Source organism: Stenella coeruleoalba, assembly GCF_951394435.1.
Source record: "Stenella coeruleoalba genome assembly, chromosome: 9".
Taxonomy (NCBI): Eukaryota; Metazoa; Chordata; class Mammalia; order Artiodactyla; family Delphinidae; genus Stenella; species Stenella coeruleoalba.
The window spans coordinates 71,949,881-71,970,412 of NC_137155.1; the positions used below are offsets into that span (position 1 = coordinate 71,949,881).

A 20,532-nucleotide genomic window follows, 5' to 3' on the forward strand; every position below is an offset into this window, starting at 1 on the left:
CTCTCTAAGGAGTCTTTAAAACTCTAAACTTTTAAGCCCAAGGACATTTTAACTCACTATAGGAAATACTTGGCCAATATTATGTATTAATGAATCAGTTACTAACCAAATGAAAAAGTTCTTTCTGTTACTGATTTTTAAAAATGAGTATCTTCCTCTTTTAAAATCTAATGTACCATTATGATCTAAAACAAAAGAAACTATGCTAAGTGAAACACTGTCCACCAGGAAATGTAAAAGCTAAATTTGTAAATTCATAGATTTGTTAGAGTGAATCATGATCATAAGCATAATGATTTCCAATGATATGCTCATATGAACTAGTGATAATGTCATAAATATTTTGTTGGCAAATTGTAGTCTCAGCAGATACATGCTAGGTAATTAGTATAATTTCATTATTGTGAGATAATTTTATTATCTCACAATAAAATTACATATATAACATACAAAAATACATATACATATACATACATATATATCTAGTGAATCTCATCTCCATCAATCATTTTCAATACATTTTAATAGATGTCTAATGAATGAGAATCCCGAAGCTAAATGTCTAACTCAGTCAATCTAATATTCAGTATTTGACTCCAATATGTATTTAAAGTTTGACAGAAATTTGATTGCAACATTAACAACAAATAGATGGCTTGTTTACCAGTAAATGATATCCTTTTGAGAAAGACAATATAATAGCTGAAAATACAGAAGCTTTTAATAAAATTCTAGTTCAAAATATACAGCTAAATTTTTAGTTAGATAAAATGATAATATTAAGCACCATGAAAATATTTGAAATTTTAAATGATAAACATTAGATGCATTAATTAGTTTTAGATTCTGATATCTGTAATTGCATAATGATATCTAATTTCTACAACTGAAATTACCTGTACTGGTATAGTAATATAAATTAATAACTGCAATGCTAATTTTTAAAGACTTTAGAGTGATTAATAAAGATATTTTTAAGTATTGAAGTACAAAAATAAAATTTACCCTGCCTTACATAATGATCACACAAAATTAAATAAAATAACAAAGTATAAATCTTGAAACTATATACATATCTTGTATACAATATAAGTTCTTATTAAGTTTAGCTCACTAAATTAAAAGAAATCAGACCACTTGTATTAGAAATGTCCAAATTTTCTCCCATTATGATCTAAAGTAAATAATTAAAGGAAATCAAAATTTCTGCAAACTTATATAAGAAATAATCTACAGTTACAGGCTTAGAGTGACAAAACCCTTGGTGTCTTTGTGTGTCATATACCAATAATTCAGTTTCATTTAAAATAATATAGGGATGATAAACCTTTCACCACAGCCTCAAACATCAATCATTCAAATAGAAATACACATACCTGCCCACACCAATCATATTCCAGCATTGTAGAGTTGGAGAATTTAAGGCTTTCAAGATTCTGAATATGTGCGTAAAAGCTGTTGATTCATTTAGAAGGAATCTGTTATTTTCCCTCCTCAAAGTGTAGTTACCAACTACAACTTCTTACTTAGCCATCAACACTGCCACAATCCAAGCTTTGTTGTAATGCTGTACTCTTACAGCTAAAAACCTGTTGATAATGAACCTGAACCCATTATTTTGAGTCAATGGATTGAAAGAAATAGGGCAAAGAATGAAAGCCACAGGGCCAATTACAAGCATTCTTTGATGTATTACTTGCTAGCACCCACCATATCACTTTGTGTCTTTGTCTTGATCCCCTCTGTTACTCATTAATTATTCTGGAAGGGTTAAAGTTCAGAGAGCTAATTGCACAAACAGTCTTTCTTGGTAGGGATTCTCCCTACTCTGACACTTTCCCCAACTGTGCCCAGCCACCTTGTATTATGCCAATTAACCCAATTCTTGGCATTTTTGCTTGGCCTTCCAGCATCTTTTCGAGCTTTGCCTAAAATATTTTCACTGGGTTACCTACAGAATAAACCAAGCAACTTTAAGATTTGATTAAAACTTATTTCATGATATAATCTTTCATAAACTTCTAATGACACAATTAAATTTTCTTCTGTACTAATTGTCATAAATACATTATTTATAACATAAAAATTCTTTAACAAATTGCTGAACATTCAGCAATATTAAATTATTTATTCCACCTTCCTACACTGAGTCACAGCCCATTCTAATAAAAATGACTTTTTGCACATTTGTCAGCCAAGATCTGAACTGAGATTTAGTTTTTACATGTCGTATTGAGGTCCCCGTAATATATGAACTAATCCCAATTATTATCAGGATATTTAAAGAAATCACCTGTGGTGAGTCTACACAGTTTCTGTAAATTTTCAATATTTGACCATTATTATAATTCTGAAATATAATTCCAAAAGTAAATAATCCTGCCTTGTAGTGCTTCCTGAGTATGCCTTATACGTCTTTATATTTTTTCAAAACCTTCAAGAATCCATTGCTTTTCATGTATCAGTTTCAATAGTATCTGGCAATTGTTTGAAAGCATCTATTTCAGAGCTATGCACTAATTAAGTACTCAATTTATTTTCAGTTATTGCAGTTGTGTTTTCATTGAATAGCAATTAATTAAGCAGCTACTACATATCTAGCATTTGCTGGCTGCTGTGGACAAAGGGTGAATGAGCTTAAAAGAGTGTCTACTCTCACAGAACTTTAGGTTAATGGAGTTGTCAAAATTTCAACAGATAAGCAAATGCTAACATAAATAGTAACAAACAGAAGCTGCCTTGAAGAAGGAGGCCCATTGACAAACAGAACCATTAACCTGAAGAATGAAAAGGGGCCCTGCATGCAAAGAGCAGGGCAGATGGAATAGTATATGCAAAAGCTCCCCATTAGAGGTGAGCAAGCTAAGTCTGAAAAACTGTTAAGCCAATTTGCAGTATAGTGAGAGGGAAAAGAATGACTGGGGGCTAGATTAGGAAAATAGGAACCAGATCATGCAGGGTGTTCTAGACTATGAAAAGAACTTATTTAAGGAACAATGCATATGATGTGATTATTTTTTATACTGCTGAGAAGAATACATTAATGGGTTTTTTAACTAAAAGAGAAGCGAAGCCAGAGATCAGTTTTTAAGTAGGAATTCCATAAATCTTCTAATTACTTCTGTGATGGAGAGCGTTCTTTGCATATACCCATAAAACTTACTTGACTCTAATTTACAGAACTAATTTGACCACATAGATTCCAATTGTTAATCTCCATTAAACAGATGATAGAATCCTACACTCCACAAAGCAATTGTGTCAAAAGAAGAGGCCAATAACTTCTTGGCTTAAATAAAATACGTTTAAAAGCCCAAAGTACATAATTGTTGAATAAGCTTTTTAAGTTGGTTTATAGATTTTATTAAATGTCACAAGAATAATACAAGCCCAAGATGAAGCCAAAATGAAATGATTAGTGCCAGTGAAGTTATACCAATCATTCATTCAGAGTTACATAGATGTCACCTTTAGCTGCAACCCTGTATTAAATGTGTTTGGTTAGTTCATTCACAGTCCTATCAATGACAGAACTTTTCAGATTGACCTTTTAATAAAGCTAACACAAAAATAACCAACCATGATTCCAAAGTTATTAAATGTATCATTTTAACCTCTCTTTCATAAGATGCTGTAACACTAACACTAGGATGGCAAAAATAGTTCCATGAATTAATTGACTCTTACATAACATCTGCAAAAATACATTTTTCAGAGTCTGTGACTTGCCTATTTCTAATTTTTAGAATGCCAATTATTCTCTTTTAAATTTAACTTCTTTCACTCATGATTAATTAAGGTATTAAGCTCTTTTTTCTTAATATAAATGAAAGGTAAATGATAGTTTTAAAATGTAGTTTCATTCTAATGATTTTCATCTAACTCAAAGTTCCACATTTGAAGTAAAGAGGGGCGCTCTAGATTGATGTTAGCACCCCCTTAACTCCCTCTTGCCCCCTGCAGAATTCAAAGAACTTATTTGCTTCATTCCAAACCCCTTCATCTCCCCTGGCGCAGTTTGTCAAACTAAATATTTTTCCTCTCTCTATTTCTGGCTAGTCATGTTATGGGTACTATCCTAAAATAATGATGCCACATTTAGGACCAGGGAAATTGAAAAAAGGCCAACTCCAAATGACCATTCAATTGCTCTTATCCTCATTTTTTAAGATCTTGAATGTTTCTTTACGATTACCCTCCCCACTTTTTCCCAAGTTGTAATTCTATAAGACACAATAAATTCATTGTCCTGCAATGAAGTGTTAGCAAATGCAGGGTGACAATATCAATACTTCACGAACATTGCATTTTATTTTTAGGAATCAGATTCTAGAAGAATGATAATTCAGCATTCCATAGGAAAGAGAGAAAGTAGAATGTACTGCCAACTCATGACTTTAAACTTCCCTCCCCTATTTATAAGCTACTAGTAAACTGCTTGAACTGATATAGATTGGAAACTGTTTAGTTATGTAATTTATGCCTCCACATTTGCTTCCTCATATCTCACAAGGTATTCTTCTGATATATCCCCTCTGGATGTATGAGTGAGATAGTTCTGAATCTGCCAAATGCTGTAAAAGAGGTGAAGTGACATCCTTAGAGCAGCAACAATAATATTTGAGCTATTTTCCATTGGTAAATTCATTAACTATCTGGCTTAATCTGCCATTATTTGAACCATCACTGGGAGTTTTATGGCAAAACTCTTTGGTACATGATCCATAATCAGTTAGATGTCAAAGAAGAGAAGGCATCTCAGCCAATGTTATAAATTTCCATACCTCCAACTCACACCCTTGGGTCCTCAATTTTATATCAATAAAACTGTTCTTAAAATACATCTATTCAACATAAACTATATTTAAAATGGTGTTTAATTTTTTTTAACATCCTTATTGGAGTATAATTGCTTTACAATGGTGTGTTTGTTTCTGCTGTATAACAAAGTGAATCAGCTATACGTATCCATATATCCCCATATCCCCTCCCTCTTGCGTCTCCCTCCCACCCTCCCTATCCCACCCCTCTAGGTGGACACAAAGCACCGAGCTGATCTCCCTGTGCCGTGCAGCTGCTTCTCACTAGCTATCTATTTTACATTTGGTAGTGTATATATGTCAATGCTACTCCCTCACTTCTTCCCAACTTACCCTTCCCCCTCCTCGTGTCCTCAAGTCCATTCTCTATGTCTGCGTCTTTATTCCTGTCCTGCCCCTAGGTTCTTCAGAACCTAAAATGGTGTTTAAATATTGTACTAAACCATTTCATATTTCACATGAAATTATTTCTCTTTTAAGGGACTATTTCAGATGAAAATTTTAAAAATTAAAATTGCATTAATGTTAGGACCCTCCAAAACAAATACCCTATCAAAATAGAATGTCTAGAATCCTAAAAAATATTGACTAGTGTTGTCTGTAATATATCCTACTCTTCATATCTAAACTGAAATTGTATACAACAAAGACCATAATTTTATATTCTTTCACTATTTCTCCAAAGTACATAGGGCTTTGATCCATGAACTGTAAGACTGCTTACAAACTGAACTTCAAGTATTATCAGATATATCCCCTTTTCTATAGATTCTGTAGTCAGCAACTTAGAGTGCTACATTCCATTGTCCTTTTCTAAACAGCACACTTTCCAATCTAGTAATGTTTTCAGGGGTGGGTGAGGTAGAAAGTATCTTTGAGAACATTCTAAGTTCCTTCCCAGTGAGAGAAAGAAAAATATAACCTTTGATTATTCATGAAAAAGGAAAATTTTTCAGACTGCTATTAAATGCCTCCAGTAACAGAGATCTCAAACCCATTCTGCTGTTGGATCAATCTAATAGCTTAAGTGTTTATTTTTAATCTTAAACTGTAAATCACCACATTCTAACATGGTAATTAACATCTTAACTTCTGTTTCTCATTCTTCCTTTGGAAAAATGTGGAAGAAGATTATTTTCTTTCTACAACAGTCCTTCAAAAAATACTTGCTATCACAATTCCCTTAAATCCAGTCTCTGAGATACTATATTTATTCCTTCATGATGCTTTATATGACTTTATTGTCAAGTTCTTCATGATTTCTCTCACCTCAGAGCTTTTGTACCTGCTGCTCCTTCTGCCAGGAGCACTATTTCCTCACCCTCTACTGCTCCAGGCTATCTATCTCTCATTTACCAGATTTTAACTTTGGGATAAATTTATGTGAGAAGCTTTCTCTCGTGTTCTCAAAACGTGGGTTGGATAACCACTCTCACCTTCACCCATAGCTATCTCTATAGAACTGTGGGCTGACCCATTATGGAACTTTTCATACTGTCCTGTAATTCTCCCTTTTTCCTCTGTCTTTCCAAATAGACTGCCAGCTCTCTGATGAAAGTAGCTGCCTTAATCACTGATACATCTCCAAAACTGGGCACTGGAAAACTAAAGAATGAGGTAGAATAGTGAACATCTGTGTTCCTCAGTTTCTTTATATGTAAAGTGGAAATCAGACCAGTATCCACTTACTGAGCTTGTTGAAAAGATCAATTGAAACAATATATGAAAAATCTTAGAAAATTCCCTAGTACACAGGAAGGTTTAGATAAATCTTGGTTATTTTTTTGTGTGTGGTCAGCTAAAACCACTTTCTTTTTCACATAATTTAATATTAAAGTGTCTACACAATTTTGTACTTTCAGTGTTGATTTAAAAAAATTAAGGGACAAGTTTAACATTTGTATTAGTTACTTTTCATCTTAGCCAATTGTTCAAGATAATTGAAATATGTATGCCTTTAGTATTTTCACCTAAAATATGAATAAAGAAACATATATATATTATATGTATATATGTATGTAATAGAAACAGACAGAGAGATGGGAGTGAGAAGGGTGGGAGAAAATGGGAGAGACAGAGAGGGAAATGTATTAGTTATGTAAAAGGATTCTGGACACAGTCAGCCTTGGGTCCAAGTCTCAGTTCTTTCACCTAATGATTGTACAAACTTGGAAAAGTTGCTTACTTCCTTCCATTATTAATCTCTTTGTTGTAGATGTCTAGCCAACTATAAATTTACCACACTACAGTGCATTATCATCAGATCAATATTTCATTATGATTTTGGCATGTATTTGCTTAAATCTATAGTAACTGGAAATGATCTCTATCCTCTGAACCTATAATTACTCTATAGTATTTATCACAGAGAAGCCTGAAGCATATGTGATGAATAGTGAGTATCATACCTGGTCCTGAAAATATGGTACACAACAAGTAGTAAAGAAGTAACATTGGAAAGGTAGGAATGGGCCAGACTATTTAAGATCTACAATACAAAGATGAAGAGTAAACACTTATTTGGAAGAGTAGCCAATGAAACTTTTTAGTTGAAGAATGACACAACTGGACCTCTAATTCAGGAATGTTATGTGTCACAATATGCAAGATGATGGCAGAGGGTGGACTCTTAAGCAAGGAGACCACTTAAAAGTTTTTGTAGTAGCCTGAGCAAGAGGTTAGCCAAAAGTATTTATTGAACCACCATCAGGTACAAATCACAATCACTGACATTGATGAGGATATAATGATGAAATATACACTAGCCTTATAGGTTAAAAAATAATCAAGTGAACTGAGGAATATAGATATATATTTTTTAAGCTGATAGAAGGCAGCTTTGATTACTCTTAAAATAGAGATTAAAATGATGATTTAGGAGAAGAGATATTAATTCCCATTGAGGGTGAAAAAAACTAAGCAAAGTATCTCTGAAGGAGGATTATTGAAGCTGGGCCTTGATTTAGGTAGATGTCAAGCACTAGCTATGGTGGAAGGATGCACACAGATAAGAATGTACGAAGAAGCTGATTTTAAAATGAAGAGGGTAAGTCCTTCTCCCTATTCTACTAGCCAGTATCCCTGGAAATTTCAAGGAATACTCATGTCAAGGTTTGGATTACATAAATCTAGCCCTCTGCGAAGAAGTTCCAAACCTCAGAGGACCAATATGACTTCTTCCAGATATCAAGGGTGCTTGTCTTCAAGGTGAGGTCTTATCACTGGGGTGGAAGGAGAAAGCATTAGAATATTTACTACTGCTTTTTTTCCTCAAAGATAAAACTATTTTTATCTGAAGTATATTAGTATAATATTACCAGTATACATTTTTAAATATAATAAGACATACATAATTTGCAGATGCTCAAAAATGTTTTACCAATAGTCATGTGATGTTAAAAGATCAGAGGCTATTCTAGAGATCTGAATTGTGGACTTAAAAGAGAATACACAGAAAATACTCTTTTTTGCAAGACTTTATGCATAAAAAAATCCTCCAGAAAAATTCATTATATAGATCAGAATTGTGTGAAGAACATGGAATAATACAGTGGGAAATAGTGTTAGCATGAAAACTGGTCTTTCTAAAATCTTACAGGTTAGACTATACAAAGCTTCCAGTTGCTGTAAAACCTATTAAATAATGTAAGATCCTAAATAAAAATAAATACTGTGTAAATGGTGAAATAAATTAATCGTCCTGCCTTTCACATAAAAGTTTAGGATTGTATTTTCCCCCAATTTGTTTTTCCCTCAGTTAGGTCATCACTAACATGAGATTCTTAATATAAGCAATCCATAAACATTGGTAATGTTTCTGCTATTAAAAATCAGTATTATTTGTACACAAAATCTTTCCATGGGAGAATAAGAACACAGACTCAAAGATATTTAGCTTCAAAATGGATGTCAAAATTGACTGAGTTGCATTCTAAATGGAGAAACACCTTCAACATGAATTTTTTTTAATAAAAATAAAAATAAACAAGAACACTAATCCTTTAGCCCAATATACAAAATCATCCAAGACTGAAAATGTGCTTCATTCCAAACTGTTCTTTTTATAAACCAGTCTGTTTAGTTGTATAGAAAAAAACTGTCCAGTTGCACATGGCATTGATAAAAGATATTTCATAACTTCACTAAAATAAAAAGCAATTGGACACATATATTTATCCCCTCTAACCATTAAGCTAAACTGGCCCAAATGAATTTCTGAAACAAAATAGCTTCTAGGCTAGAATCTTGATGCCAACTTTAGCCTGGAGCAAATTTTTACACTGACAGTGTTTGCTCTGGAAAGTGGTATTTTAATGGAAACACTGTCAGACCTTTGTCTCCAGTAGAGCTGCTGGACCCATAAAGACATAATTTAAACTTCCAAACACAGGGGTCTTTTTTACCTACTAATTGTCCTTTCAGAGATCAGATCTCATCCAGTGTCTCCAACGAACTGCCCTGTGAACTCAGAAAGCACTCTTGCACGTTGCCCTAGGTTCAAGTGGAAAGAATAAATGGCAGAAGTTACACGTTACTATTTGATTCTTACATTTTTCTTCCTTTAATACTAGTTACAACTTGAACTTCACCTTACTGACAAAGCCTGTAGAATCCATTCAATTAGCTTTAATAGGATTAAAACACTGCCTTGGAACTGCAGATTTTAATAGACAAAAATCTTGCCAAATACATCTTTCATGTATCCCATGAATTTTAAAATAAATATGTTACCTGAGGCAAAATAAGCATAATAAGATATTTTAGCATTTTGCTTTTTAGCTAAAGTATTGTTTTCCATTATGGTAAAGTTTTAAAACCAAACTTTAAAAAGGAAGATTAGTGTGTGTGTATGTGTGTGTGTGTGTATTAATTAAAGTTTTGCTCAATATACACTCTTGCTTGGTAGTATTCTTCTGACTTAAAATAATGGCCAAGGCTAAAGGAGAAACTCACAACATTAATAACTTTAATTAATTTGAATTGGGCCATCTCCACCAAGTAAACAAGGCAGATTTCCATGATGGTCACTACTGCTCTCTTTAGCCATATGTTTTTAATGTAAAAAATATAGGCCACTTGAATAGTCACTGAGTAATTGCCAAACTGGATCTCTAATCCTGTGTCCAAAAAGTATATTGCAAAGTATGATCATTATTAGCTAATCAGCCAACTTCCATAGGTTCTACAAACAAAAAGCAAGTTAGATTAACAAACAGCACCACCAAATGCCCTTATAGCAATTTAAACAGATCCTAAGCAAGAATAGATTAACCATTCTTAACGAAGGTAAAAGAATTTGCATCCCTTTCATTGGCTCATTTATTCAACCAATTAAATTTACTGAGTACCTATTGAGTTAATACATCAGCAGATGAATACTTTGAAGTTTCAAAGAAAGCAGTAAACTTGGGCCTTGTCCTCAGGGATAATTTCCTAGTAAGAGACAATACGTGACATCCATGAAACCATGGTAAGAGGATACCTGAACCCTGCAGTGTGGTCTATAGAAAATACATGCTTAAAAAATGGAAAGTAAAAGAAAAATCTACAGTTACAGTTCATACAAGAGGCTTCATTTTTGTTTTTTAAAGCAAAAGAAAATTTCTCAAGAACATACGTGTGAGGAAGAGATAACATAAAGGCACAAGGAAACAAAATGAGCAAAAAAGGGCTCTAGCAAAAAAATAAAGAATGCAGAATTTGAGGCTTTGAATTCTGAAGGTTATATTTACCTAGTCTACAATCTAATACATGACTTACCCTGCTATGCGGTTTTAGAGCAGGTGCACTTTTGTTCTTTGCTTCTTTTTGTTTGTTTAATTTTGTTGCTTTGTCATTTTGCACATACCAAATGCATATTCTCTTTGTGATTTCATGTTTTACACTCTTTTCCCTCACATCTGTTTATACCTAAAATAATCTCTCACTTTCTATTTAAAAAAAAAACCCTACCTTTTTCCCGACTCATAACTTCATTGATTTCTGAAGCTCTAATAGTGAAACAAGATCTAAGCTGATGTTGGAAAATACATGCATAGGTTGGTATATGTAAGAAAAAAATGCAAGCTCTAAAAGTTTGTTATAGATATAACCTGACCCAGAAAAAAATTAATATCAGAAACTTAGTTACGTTCACTTATCTCATCTTCCTGATATTCCACATTTTTTAAGGTAGTTGTAAAACAAAGGGTTTTGTTGTTGTTTTATTTCATTTTCCGTTTGTTATTTTTTAACGTCTTTATTGGAGTATAATTGCTTTACAATGATGTGTTAGTTTCTGCTTTATAACAAAGTGAATAAGCTATACATATCCATATATCCCCATACCCCCTCCCTCTTGCGTCTCCCTCCCACCCGCCCTATCCCACCCCTCCAGGTGGTCACAAAGCACCAAGTTGATCTCCCTGTGCTATGCGGCTGCTTCCCACTAGCTATCTATTTTACATTTGGTAGTATATATGGACATATGTATGTCCATGCCGCTCTCTCAATTCGTCCCAGCTTACCCTTCCCCCTCTCTGCATCCTCAAGTCCATTCTCTACGTCTGCGTCTTTATTCCTGCCCTGTCCCTAGGTTCTACAGAACCTTTTTTTTTTTTTAGATTCCATATATATGTGTTAGCATACAGTATTTGTTTTTCTCTTTCTGACTTACTTCACTCTGTATGACAGACCCTAGATCCATCCACCTCACTACAAATAACCCGATTTTGTTTCTTTTTATGGCTGAGTAATATTCCATTGTATATATGCGCCACATCTTCCTTATCCATTCATCTGTCGATGGACACTTAGGTTGCTTCCAAGTCCTGGCTATTGTAAATAGAACTGCAATGAACATTGTGGTAAAGGACTTTTTGAATTATGCTTTTATCGGGGTATATGCCCAGTAGTGGGATTGCTGGGTCGTATGCTAGTTCTATTTTCAGTTTCTTAAGGAACCTCCATACTATTCTCCATAGTGGCTGTATCAATTTACATTCCCACCAACAGTGCAAGAGGGTTCCCTTTTCTCCACACCTTGTCCACCATTTAGTATTTGTAGATTTCTTGGTGATGGCTATTCTGACTGGTGTGAGGTGATATCTCATTGTAGTTTAGATTTGCATTTCTCTAATAATTAGTGATGTTGGGCATCCTTTCATGTGTTTGTTGGAAATCTGTATATCTTCTTTGGAGAAACGTCTATTTAGGTCTTCTGCCCATTTTTGGATTGGGTTGTTTGTTTTTTTGATACTGAGCTGCATGAGCTGCTTGTAAATTTTGAAGATTAATCCTTTGTCAGTTGCTTCATTTGCAAATATTTTCTCCCATTCTGAGGGTTGTCTTTTCGTCTTGATTATGGTTTCCTTTGCTGTGCAAAAGCTTTTACATTTCATTAGGTCCCATTTCTTTATTTTTGTTTTCATTTCCATTTCTCTAGGAGGTGGGGCAAAAAGGATCTTGTTGTGATTTATGTCATAGAGTGTTCTGCCTATGTTTTCCTCTGAGAGTTTTATAGTGTCTGGACTTACATTTAGGTCTTTAATCCATTTTGAGTTTATTTTTGTCTATGGTGTTACGGAGTGTTCTAATTTCAATCTTTTACATGTAGCAGTCCTGTTTTCCCAGCACCACTTATTGAAGAGGTTGTCTTTTCACCATTGTATATCCTTGCCTCCTTTATCAAAAATAAGGTGACCATATGTGCATAGGTTTATCTCTGGGCTTTCTATCCTGTTCCATTGATCTATATTTCTGTTTTTGTGCCAGTACCATACTGTCTTGATTACTGTAGCTTTGTAGTATAGTCTGAAGTCAGGGAGCCTGATTCCTCCAGCTCTGTTTTTCTTTCTCAAGATTGCTTTGGCTATTTGCGGTCTTTTGTGATTCATTACAAATTGTGAAAATGTTTGTTCTAGTTCTGGGAAACATGCCATTGGCAGTTTGATAGGGATTGCATTGGATCTGTAGATTGCTTTGGGTAGTACAGTCATTTTCACAATGTTGATTCTTCCAATCCAGGAGCATGGTATATCTCTCCATCTGTTTGTATCATCTTTAATTTCTTTCATCAGTCTTATAGTTTTTTGCATACAGGTCTTTTGTCTCCTTAAGTAGCTTTATTCCCAGGTATTTTATTCTTTTTGTCGAGTGGTAAATGGGAGTGTTTCCTTAATTTCTCTTCCAGATTTTTCATCATTAGTGTATAGGAATGCCAGAGATTTCTGTGCATTCATTTTGTATCCTGCTACTTTACCAAATTCATTGATTAGCTCTAGCAGCTTTCTGGTAGCATAATTAGGATTCTCTATGTATAGTATCATGTCATCTGCAAACAGTGAGAGTTTTACCTCTTCTTTTCTGATTTGGATTCCTTTTATTTCTTTTTCTTCTCTGATTGCTGTGGCTAAAACTTCCAAAACTATGTTGAATAAGAGTGGTGAGAGTGGGCAACCTTGTCTTATTCCAGATCTTAGTGGAAATGCTTTCAGTTTTCACCATTGAGAATGATGTTGGCTATGGGTTTGTCATATATGGCTTTTATTATGTTGAGCTAAGTTTCCACTATGCCTACTTTCTGGAGGGTTTTTATCATAAATGGGTGTTGAATTTTGTCAAAAGCTTTTTCTCCATCTATTGAAATCATCATATGGTTTTTCTCCTTCAATTTGTTAATAGGGTTTATCACATTGATTGATGTGCATATATTGAAGAATCCTTGCATTCCTGGGATAAAACCCACTTGATCATGGCATATGATCCTTTAAATGTGCTGCTGGATTCTGTTTGCTAGTTTTTGTTGAGGATTTTTGCATTTATGTTCATCAGTGATATTGGCCTGTAGTTTTCCTTCTTTGTGACATCTTTGTCTGGTTTTGGTATCAGGGTGATGGTGGCCTTGTAGAATGAGTTTGGTAGTGTTCCTCTCTCTGCTATATTTTGGAAGAATTTGAGAAGGATGGGTATTAACTCTTCTCTAAATGTTTGATACAATTCACCTGTGAAGCCATCTGGTCCTGGGCTTTTGCTTGTTGGAAGATTTTTAATCACAGTCTCAATTTCAGTGCTTGTGATTTGTCTGTTCTTATTTTCTATTTGTTCCTGATTCAGTCTCAGAAGGTTGTGCCTTTCTACGAATTTGTCCATTTCTTCCAGATTGTCCATTTTATTGGCATAGAGTTGCTTGTAGTAATCTCTCATGATCCCTTGTATTTCTACAGTGTCAGTTGTTACCTCTCCTTTTTCATTTCTAATTCTATTGATTTGAGTCTTCTCCCTTTTTTTCTTGATGAGTCTGGCTAATGGTTTATCGATTTATTTTATCTTCTCAAAGAACCAGCTTTTAGTTTTATTGATCTTGCTATCATTTCCTTCATTTCTTTTTCATTTATTTCTGATCTGATCTTTATGATTTCTTTCCTTATGCTAACTTTGGGGTTTTTTTGTTCTTTTCTCTCTAATTGCATTAGGTGTAAGTTTAGGTTGTTTATCTGAGATGTTTCTTGTTATTTAAGGTAGGATCGTATTGCTATAAACTTCCCTCTTAGAACTGCTTTTGCTGCATCTCATAGGCTTTGGATAATCGTGTTTTCATAGTCATTTGTTTCTAGGTATCTTTTGATTTCTTCAGTGATCTCTTGGTTATTTAGTAGTGTATTGTTTGGTCTCCATGTGTTTGTATTTTTTACACATTTTTTCCTGTAATCGATATCTAGACTCATAGCGTTGTGGTCGGAAAAGATATTTAATACAATTTCAATTTTCTTAAATTTACCAAGGCTTTATTTGTGACACAGAATATGATTTTTCCTGGAAAATCTATGAGCACTTGAGTAGAAAGTGTATTCTGTTGTTTTTGGATGGAATGTCCTATAAATATCAATTAAGTCCATCTTGTTTAATGTATCATTTAAAGCTTGTGTTTCCTTATTTATTTTCATTTTGGATGATCTGTCCATTGGTGAAAGTGGGGTGTTAAAGTCCCCTACTATGATTGTGTTACTGTCGATTTCCCCTTTGATGGCTGTTAGCAGTTGCCTTATGTATTGAGGTGTTCCTATGTTGGGTGCATAAATATTTACAATTGTTATATCTTCTTCTTGGATTGATCCCTTGATCTTTGTGTAGTGTCCTTCTTTGTCTCTTCTAATAGTCCTTATTTTAAAGTCTATTTTGTCTGATATGAGAATTGCTACTCCCGCTTTCTTTTGATTTCCATTTGCATGGAATATCTTTTTCAATCCCCTCACTTTCAGTCTGTACGTGTCCCTCAGTCTGAAGTGGGTCTCCTGTAGACAGAATATATATGGGTCTCATTTCTTGTATCCATTCAGCAAGCCTGTGTCTTTTGGTTGGAGCATTTAATCCATTCATATTTAAGGTAATTATCGATATGTATGCTCCTATTACCAATTTTCTTAATTGTTTTGGGTTTATTATTGTAGGTCTTTTCCTTCTCTTGTGTTTCTTGCCTAGAGAAGTTCCTTTAGCATTTGTTGTAAAGCTCAATTCGTGGTGCTGAATTCTCTTAATTTTTGCTTGTCTGTAAAGGTTTTAATTTCTCCATGAAATCTGAATGAGTTCCTTGCTGGGTAGAGTAATCTTGGTTGTAGGTTTTTCCCTTTCATCACTTTAAATATGCACTGCCACTCTCTTCTGGCTTGCAGAGTTTCTGCTGAAAAATCAGCTGTTAACATTATGGGGATTCCCTTGAATGTTATTTGTTGTTTTTCCCTTGGTGCTTTTATTTTTTCTTTGTATTTAATTTTTGATAGTTTGATTAATATATGTCTTGGCATGTTTCTCCTTGGATTTATCCTATATGGGACTCTCAGTGCTTCCTGGACTTGACTATTTCCTTCCCCATGTTAGGGAAGTTTTCAACTATAATCTCTTCAAATATTTTCTCAGTCCCTTTCTTTTTCTCTTCTTCTTCTGGGACCCCTATAATTTGAATGTTGGTGCATTTAATGTGTCCCAGAGGTCTCTGAGACTGTCCTCAATTCTTTTCATTCTTTTTTCTCTATTCTGCTCTGCAGTAGTCATTTCCACTACTTTATCTTCCAGATCACTTATCTGTTCTTCTGCCTCAGTTATTCTACTATTGATTCCTTCTAGGGAATTTTTAATTTCATTTATTGTGTTGTTCATCATTGTTAGTTTGCTCTTTAGTTCTTCTAGGTCCTTGTTAAACGTTTCTTGTATTTTCTCCATTCTATTTCCAAGATTTTGGATCATCTTTACTATCATTACTCTGAATTCCTTTTCAGGTAGACTGCCTATTTCCTCTTCATTTGTTTGGTCTGGTGAGTTTTTACTTTGCTCCTTCAACTGCTGTGTGTTTCTCTGTCTTCTCATTTTGCTTAACTTACTGTGTTTGGGGGTCTCCTTTTCACAGGCTGAAGGTTCATAATTCCCATTTTTTTGGGTGTCTGCCCCTAGTGGCTAAGGTTGTTTCAGTGGGTGGTGTAGACTTCCTAGTGGAGGGGACTGGTGCCTGAGTTCTGATAGATGAGGCTGGATTTTGTCTTTCTGGTGGGCAGCACCGCATCAGGTGTGCTTTGGGGTGTCTATGACCTTATTATGATTTTGGCAGCCTCTCTGCTAATGGGTGGGGTTGTGTTCCTGTCTTGCTAGTTGTTTTGCATAGGGTGGCCAGCACTGTAGTTTGTTGGTCATTGAGTGGAGCTGGGTTTTAGCCTTGAGATGGAGATCTCTGGGAGAGCTTTCACCATTTGATATTACATGGAGCTGGGAGCTCTCTGGTGGACCAGTGTCCTGAACTCGGCTCTCCTACCTCAGAGGCACAGGTCTGATAGCCGGCTGGAGCACCAAGACCCTGTCAGCCACATTGCTTGGAAGAAAAGGGAGAAAAGAAGAAGGAAAGAAAAAATAATAAAATAAAATAAAGTTATTAAAATAAAGAAAATTATTAAAAATAAAAAAAATTAAAGTAATTTAAATAAAAAAGAGAAAGAAAGAAGAGAGCAGCCAAACCAAAAAGAAATCCACCAATGGTAACAAGTGCCAAAAACTATATTAAAAAAAAAAAAAAGAAACCGACAGACAGAACCCTAGGACAAATGGTAAAAGCAAAGCTATACAGACAAAATCACACAAAGAGCACCACCTAAATTTTGGGATGATGCGTTGTCTATTCAGGTATTCCACAGATGCAGGGTACATCAAGTTGATTGTGGAGATTTAATTCGCTGCTCCTGAGGCTGCTGGGAGAGATTTCCCTTTCTCTTCTTTGTTCACACAGCTCCTGAGGTTCAGCTTTGGATTTGGCCCTGCCTCTGCGTGTAGGTCACCTGAGGGCGTCTGTTCCCGCCCAGACAGGACGGGGTTAAAGGAGCAGCTGATTGCACGCAGTGTGTTCTCCCGGGGAAGTTGTCCCTGGATCCCGGGACCCTGGCAGTGGCAGGTTGCACAGGCTCCCGAGAGGGGAGGTGTGGATAGTGACCTGTGCTCGCACACAGGCTTCTTGGTGGCGGCAGCAGCAGCCTTAGTGTCTCATGCCCATCTGTGGGGTCCGCGCTGGTAGCCGCGGCTCGCGCCAGTCTCTGGAGCTCGTTTAGGCGGTGCTCTGAATCCCCTCTCCTCGTGCAACCGAAACAATGGTCTCTTGCCTCTTCGGCAGCTCCAGACTTTTTCCCAGACTCCCTCCCGGCTAGTCGTGGCGCACTAACCCCCTGCAGGCTGTGTTCATGCAGCCACCCCCAGTCCTCTCCCTGGGATCTGACCTCCGAAGCCTGAGCCTCAGCTCCCAGTCCCCACCCGCCCCGGCGGGTGAGCAGACAAGCCTTCGGACTGGTGAGTGCTGGTCAGCACCGATCCTCTGTGCAGGAATCTCTCCGCTTTACCCTCCGCATCCCTGTTGCTGTGCTCTCCTACACAGCTCCGAACCTTTCCCTCTCCACCACCTGCAGTCTCCGCCTGCGAAGGGGCTTCCTAGTGTGTGGAAACCTTTCCTACTTCATAGCTCCCTCCCACTGGTGCAGGTCCTGTTACTATTCTTTTGTCTCTGTTTTTTCTTTTGCCCTACCCAGGTACGTGGGGAGTTTCTTGCTTTTTGGGAAGTCTGAGGTCTTCTGCCAGTGTTCAGTAGGTGTTCTGCAGGAGATGTTCCACATGTAGAAGTATTTCTGATGTATTTGTGGAGAGGAAGGTGATCTCCACGTCTTACTCCTCCACCATCTTGAAAGTCTCCCCCATTTTCCGTTTTTTTCCAAACTGTACAAGTTGACAGTATTTATTATAAAAGTGAGGTGAGCTTACAAAAACAAACACCACAAGAGCTATTTAAAAGGATAAAGAACACATTTAAAAACCACTGAGACAGTTTGGAGACCAACAAAATAATGTATGAGGCAGTTTTAAATACATCAAGGAGGTAAAAAAAGGACATAAATAATCTTGATTCCTGAGTATGAGATATAAACACTACAGAGAATTTTCCCCAACATCTGGTAACCTGGACAATTTTATAAAAATCAGAATTGGTTTGAAGTCAGATGGGTAAGACCAACTGCTGTCAATGTGATTACTTTTTTCTCATTATGCCTAGGACTAGACTAGACTTCAGGTTTTAGCTTCCCATAAGCACTACCATGTAATGACAAATGTATTTTGAAATTAAAAATTAGAATACATTTTTATTGGGCTGTAGTAGCTTTACAGATTACCAAACTTGTGAACTGTTTTCCTCTACTCTTATTTTTTTTATTCAGTGGTTGATTTACTTTTCGTTATTATAATAGCACCAGTACTATAGAATGAGCTCACCACACCTAAGCTTTATGCTGTAAATTGAAGTTAAATTGCTCACTCCCATCAGATGCTAATTAAACTATTATTGATTTTATGTAGCACATTGTGCTTTAAATATATATGCCTGGGATACCCAGCAGATGAATTGCTACTTATAGATACTAATAATAAGGATGCTGGTTATTTTTTCAACTTTAATTAACAGGTGTAATACCCACTTGCAAAGATATCATTAAATTGTATCCAAGATTTACAGAATTTATAATACAAAGTTGGTTGTTTAATATTCCTTTTATAGGTTGACCTTTTCAAAATGCAGTTTAATATTTAAGCATAAAAGCACTGAATTTTCAAAACTTTGTTGCCTTAGCTCACCTTAAAACCTATTTTCTCTGTGAATTGTTTCTGTTTTATTGAGATGAAAAACACTTCACTAATGCCACTATACCAATGGCACAAACAAAACAAAAGTGTGTGACTTCTGGTTTCTGGTCCAAATGTAAGAAGCTTAGAAGTAGCCACTCCTTCCTAAAAGCAAGTGAAAAGCTGAACAAACTGAAAAATAAACAACTCTTCTTAGATCTGTCAAAAAGACCTCTCACAGGGCAAACTCTTGCCCCTCAAATTGAAAAGAGAGACAGGCAGATACAGAGAATCACAACTTACTCAAGCAGAAATCCATAAGCAGAAATCTCCTTGGGAACCAGTAGTATGGTAGAGAAACCTAAACTGTAATTGATGAATTGCTGGAAGCTCAGGAAGTATAAGACTGCGAGTTAAAAGCTCTAAAGGTACACAGACCTATAGGGACCTCCCACTTTCATGCGTCTTACCTCCAGGAGCTCTACCAGGTTCTCATAATGAATAATCAGAGACAAATTCCCTCCTGCTTCTGGCAAAGGTAGGGGGATAGTGGCCATTTTAAAATACACTGGAGCATTCTGTTATTCTTAACAAGAACTTCCCTCAGAAGAAACTATTTTACCAGATCTTAACCTCCTGAGAGAAGGAAATATACAACTTCAGCCCCACCTAGCCATCCTGTCCCACATAGAGTATGTGGAAGTGGAGATTAAGAAGGTGTGAAGTTCACAGTCCAGAGACCTGAGCTCACCAAAAGACTGGGACCTAATCACAGATTTTAAAATTTGTCCCTTAACTCCCACAGTTTACCACTATATTGCTAAAGACCTCTTAAGGCAGATTCTTTCATGAAATACATCATGTCCACTTTTCAACAATAAAAATATTTATGAGGCATACTAAAAGGTGAAAAACCCAGTTTGAGGAGATTAAATAGGTGTCAGAGTCAGAATAAAATATAGCAGGGATGTTGGAATTATAAGGCCAGGAATTAAAAAAAACACAAAAATCCTGCAATTAACATGCTAAGGGCTTTAGTAGAAAAAAGTAGGCAACATGTAAGAACAGATGGATAATGTAAACAGAGAGGTAGAAATTCTAAAAAAGAAATGTCAGAAATCAAAAACACTGTAGCAGAAATGAAGAAAGACTTTGATAGGCTCATTAGCATATGGGACATAACTGAGGAAAGAATCTCTGCATTTAAGGATATGACAGTAGAAACTTCCAAAGATGAAAAGGAAAGCAAAGACTGAAAAAACCAGAACAGAATATTCAATACTCATGGGACAACTACAAAAGGTATAACATACATGTAATGGGAATACCAGAAGGAGAAGGAAGAGAAAGAGGAACAGGAGAAGTATTTGCAGCAAAAATGACTGAGAAGTTCCCCAAATTAATGTCAGACACCAAACCATGTATCCAAGAAGGTTAAAGAATATCAAGTAGGATAAATGTTTAAAATACTACTCCTAGGCATATCATGTTCAAAATTTAGAAAATCAAAGACAAAGAAAAATCTTGAAAAAAGCCATAGGATAGAAACACCTTACCTACAAAGGAGCAAAAACAAGATTTACGTCAACTTCTC

General features: G+C 35.6%; 1 protein-coding gene across 6 annotated transcripts in view; it reads right to left on the minus strand.

Moving 5' to 3' along the window:
• The window catches only part of TFEC (transcription factor EC), a 667,358-nt gene that overhangs the window by 120,211 nt on the left and 526,615 nt on the right, over positions 1–20,532 (minus strand). For 3 of the 6 annotated variants that reach the window (XM_079931390.1, XM_079931383.1, XM_079931384.1), the window contains one exon: positions 9,228–9,311. The exons of 2 other annotated variants lie outside the window; for them this stretch is intronic. The gene's annotated coding sequence lies outside the window, so the exon portion shown is untranslated. Of the gene's footprint in view, positions 1–9,223; positions 9,312–20,532 lie in introns of all 6 variants that reach the window. One more of the 6 variants, XM_079931386.1, reaches the window with a different exon arrangement.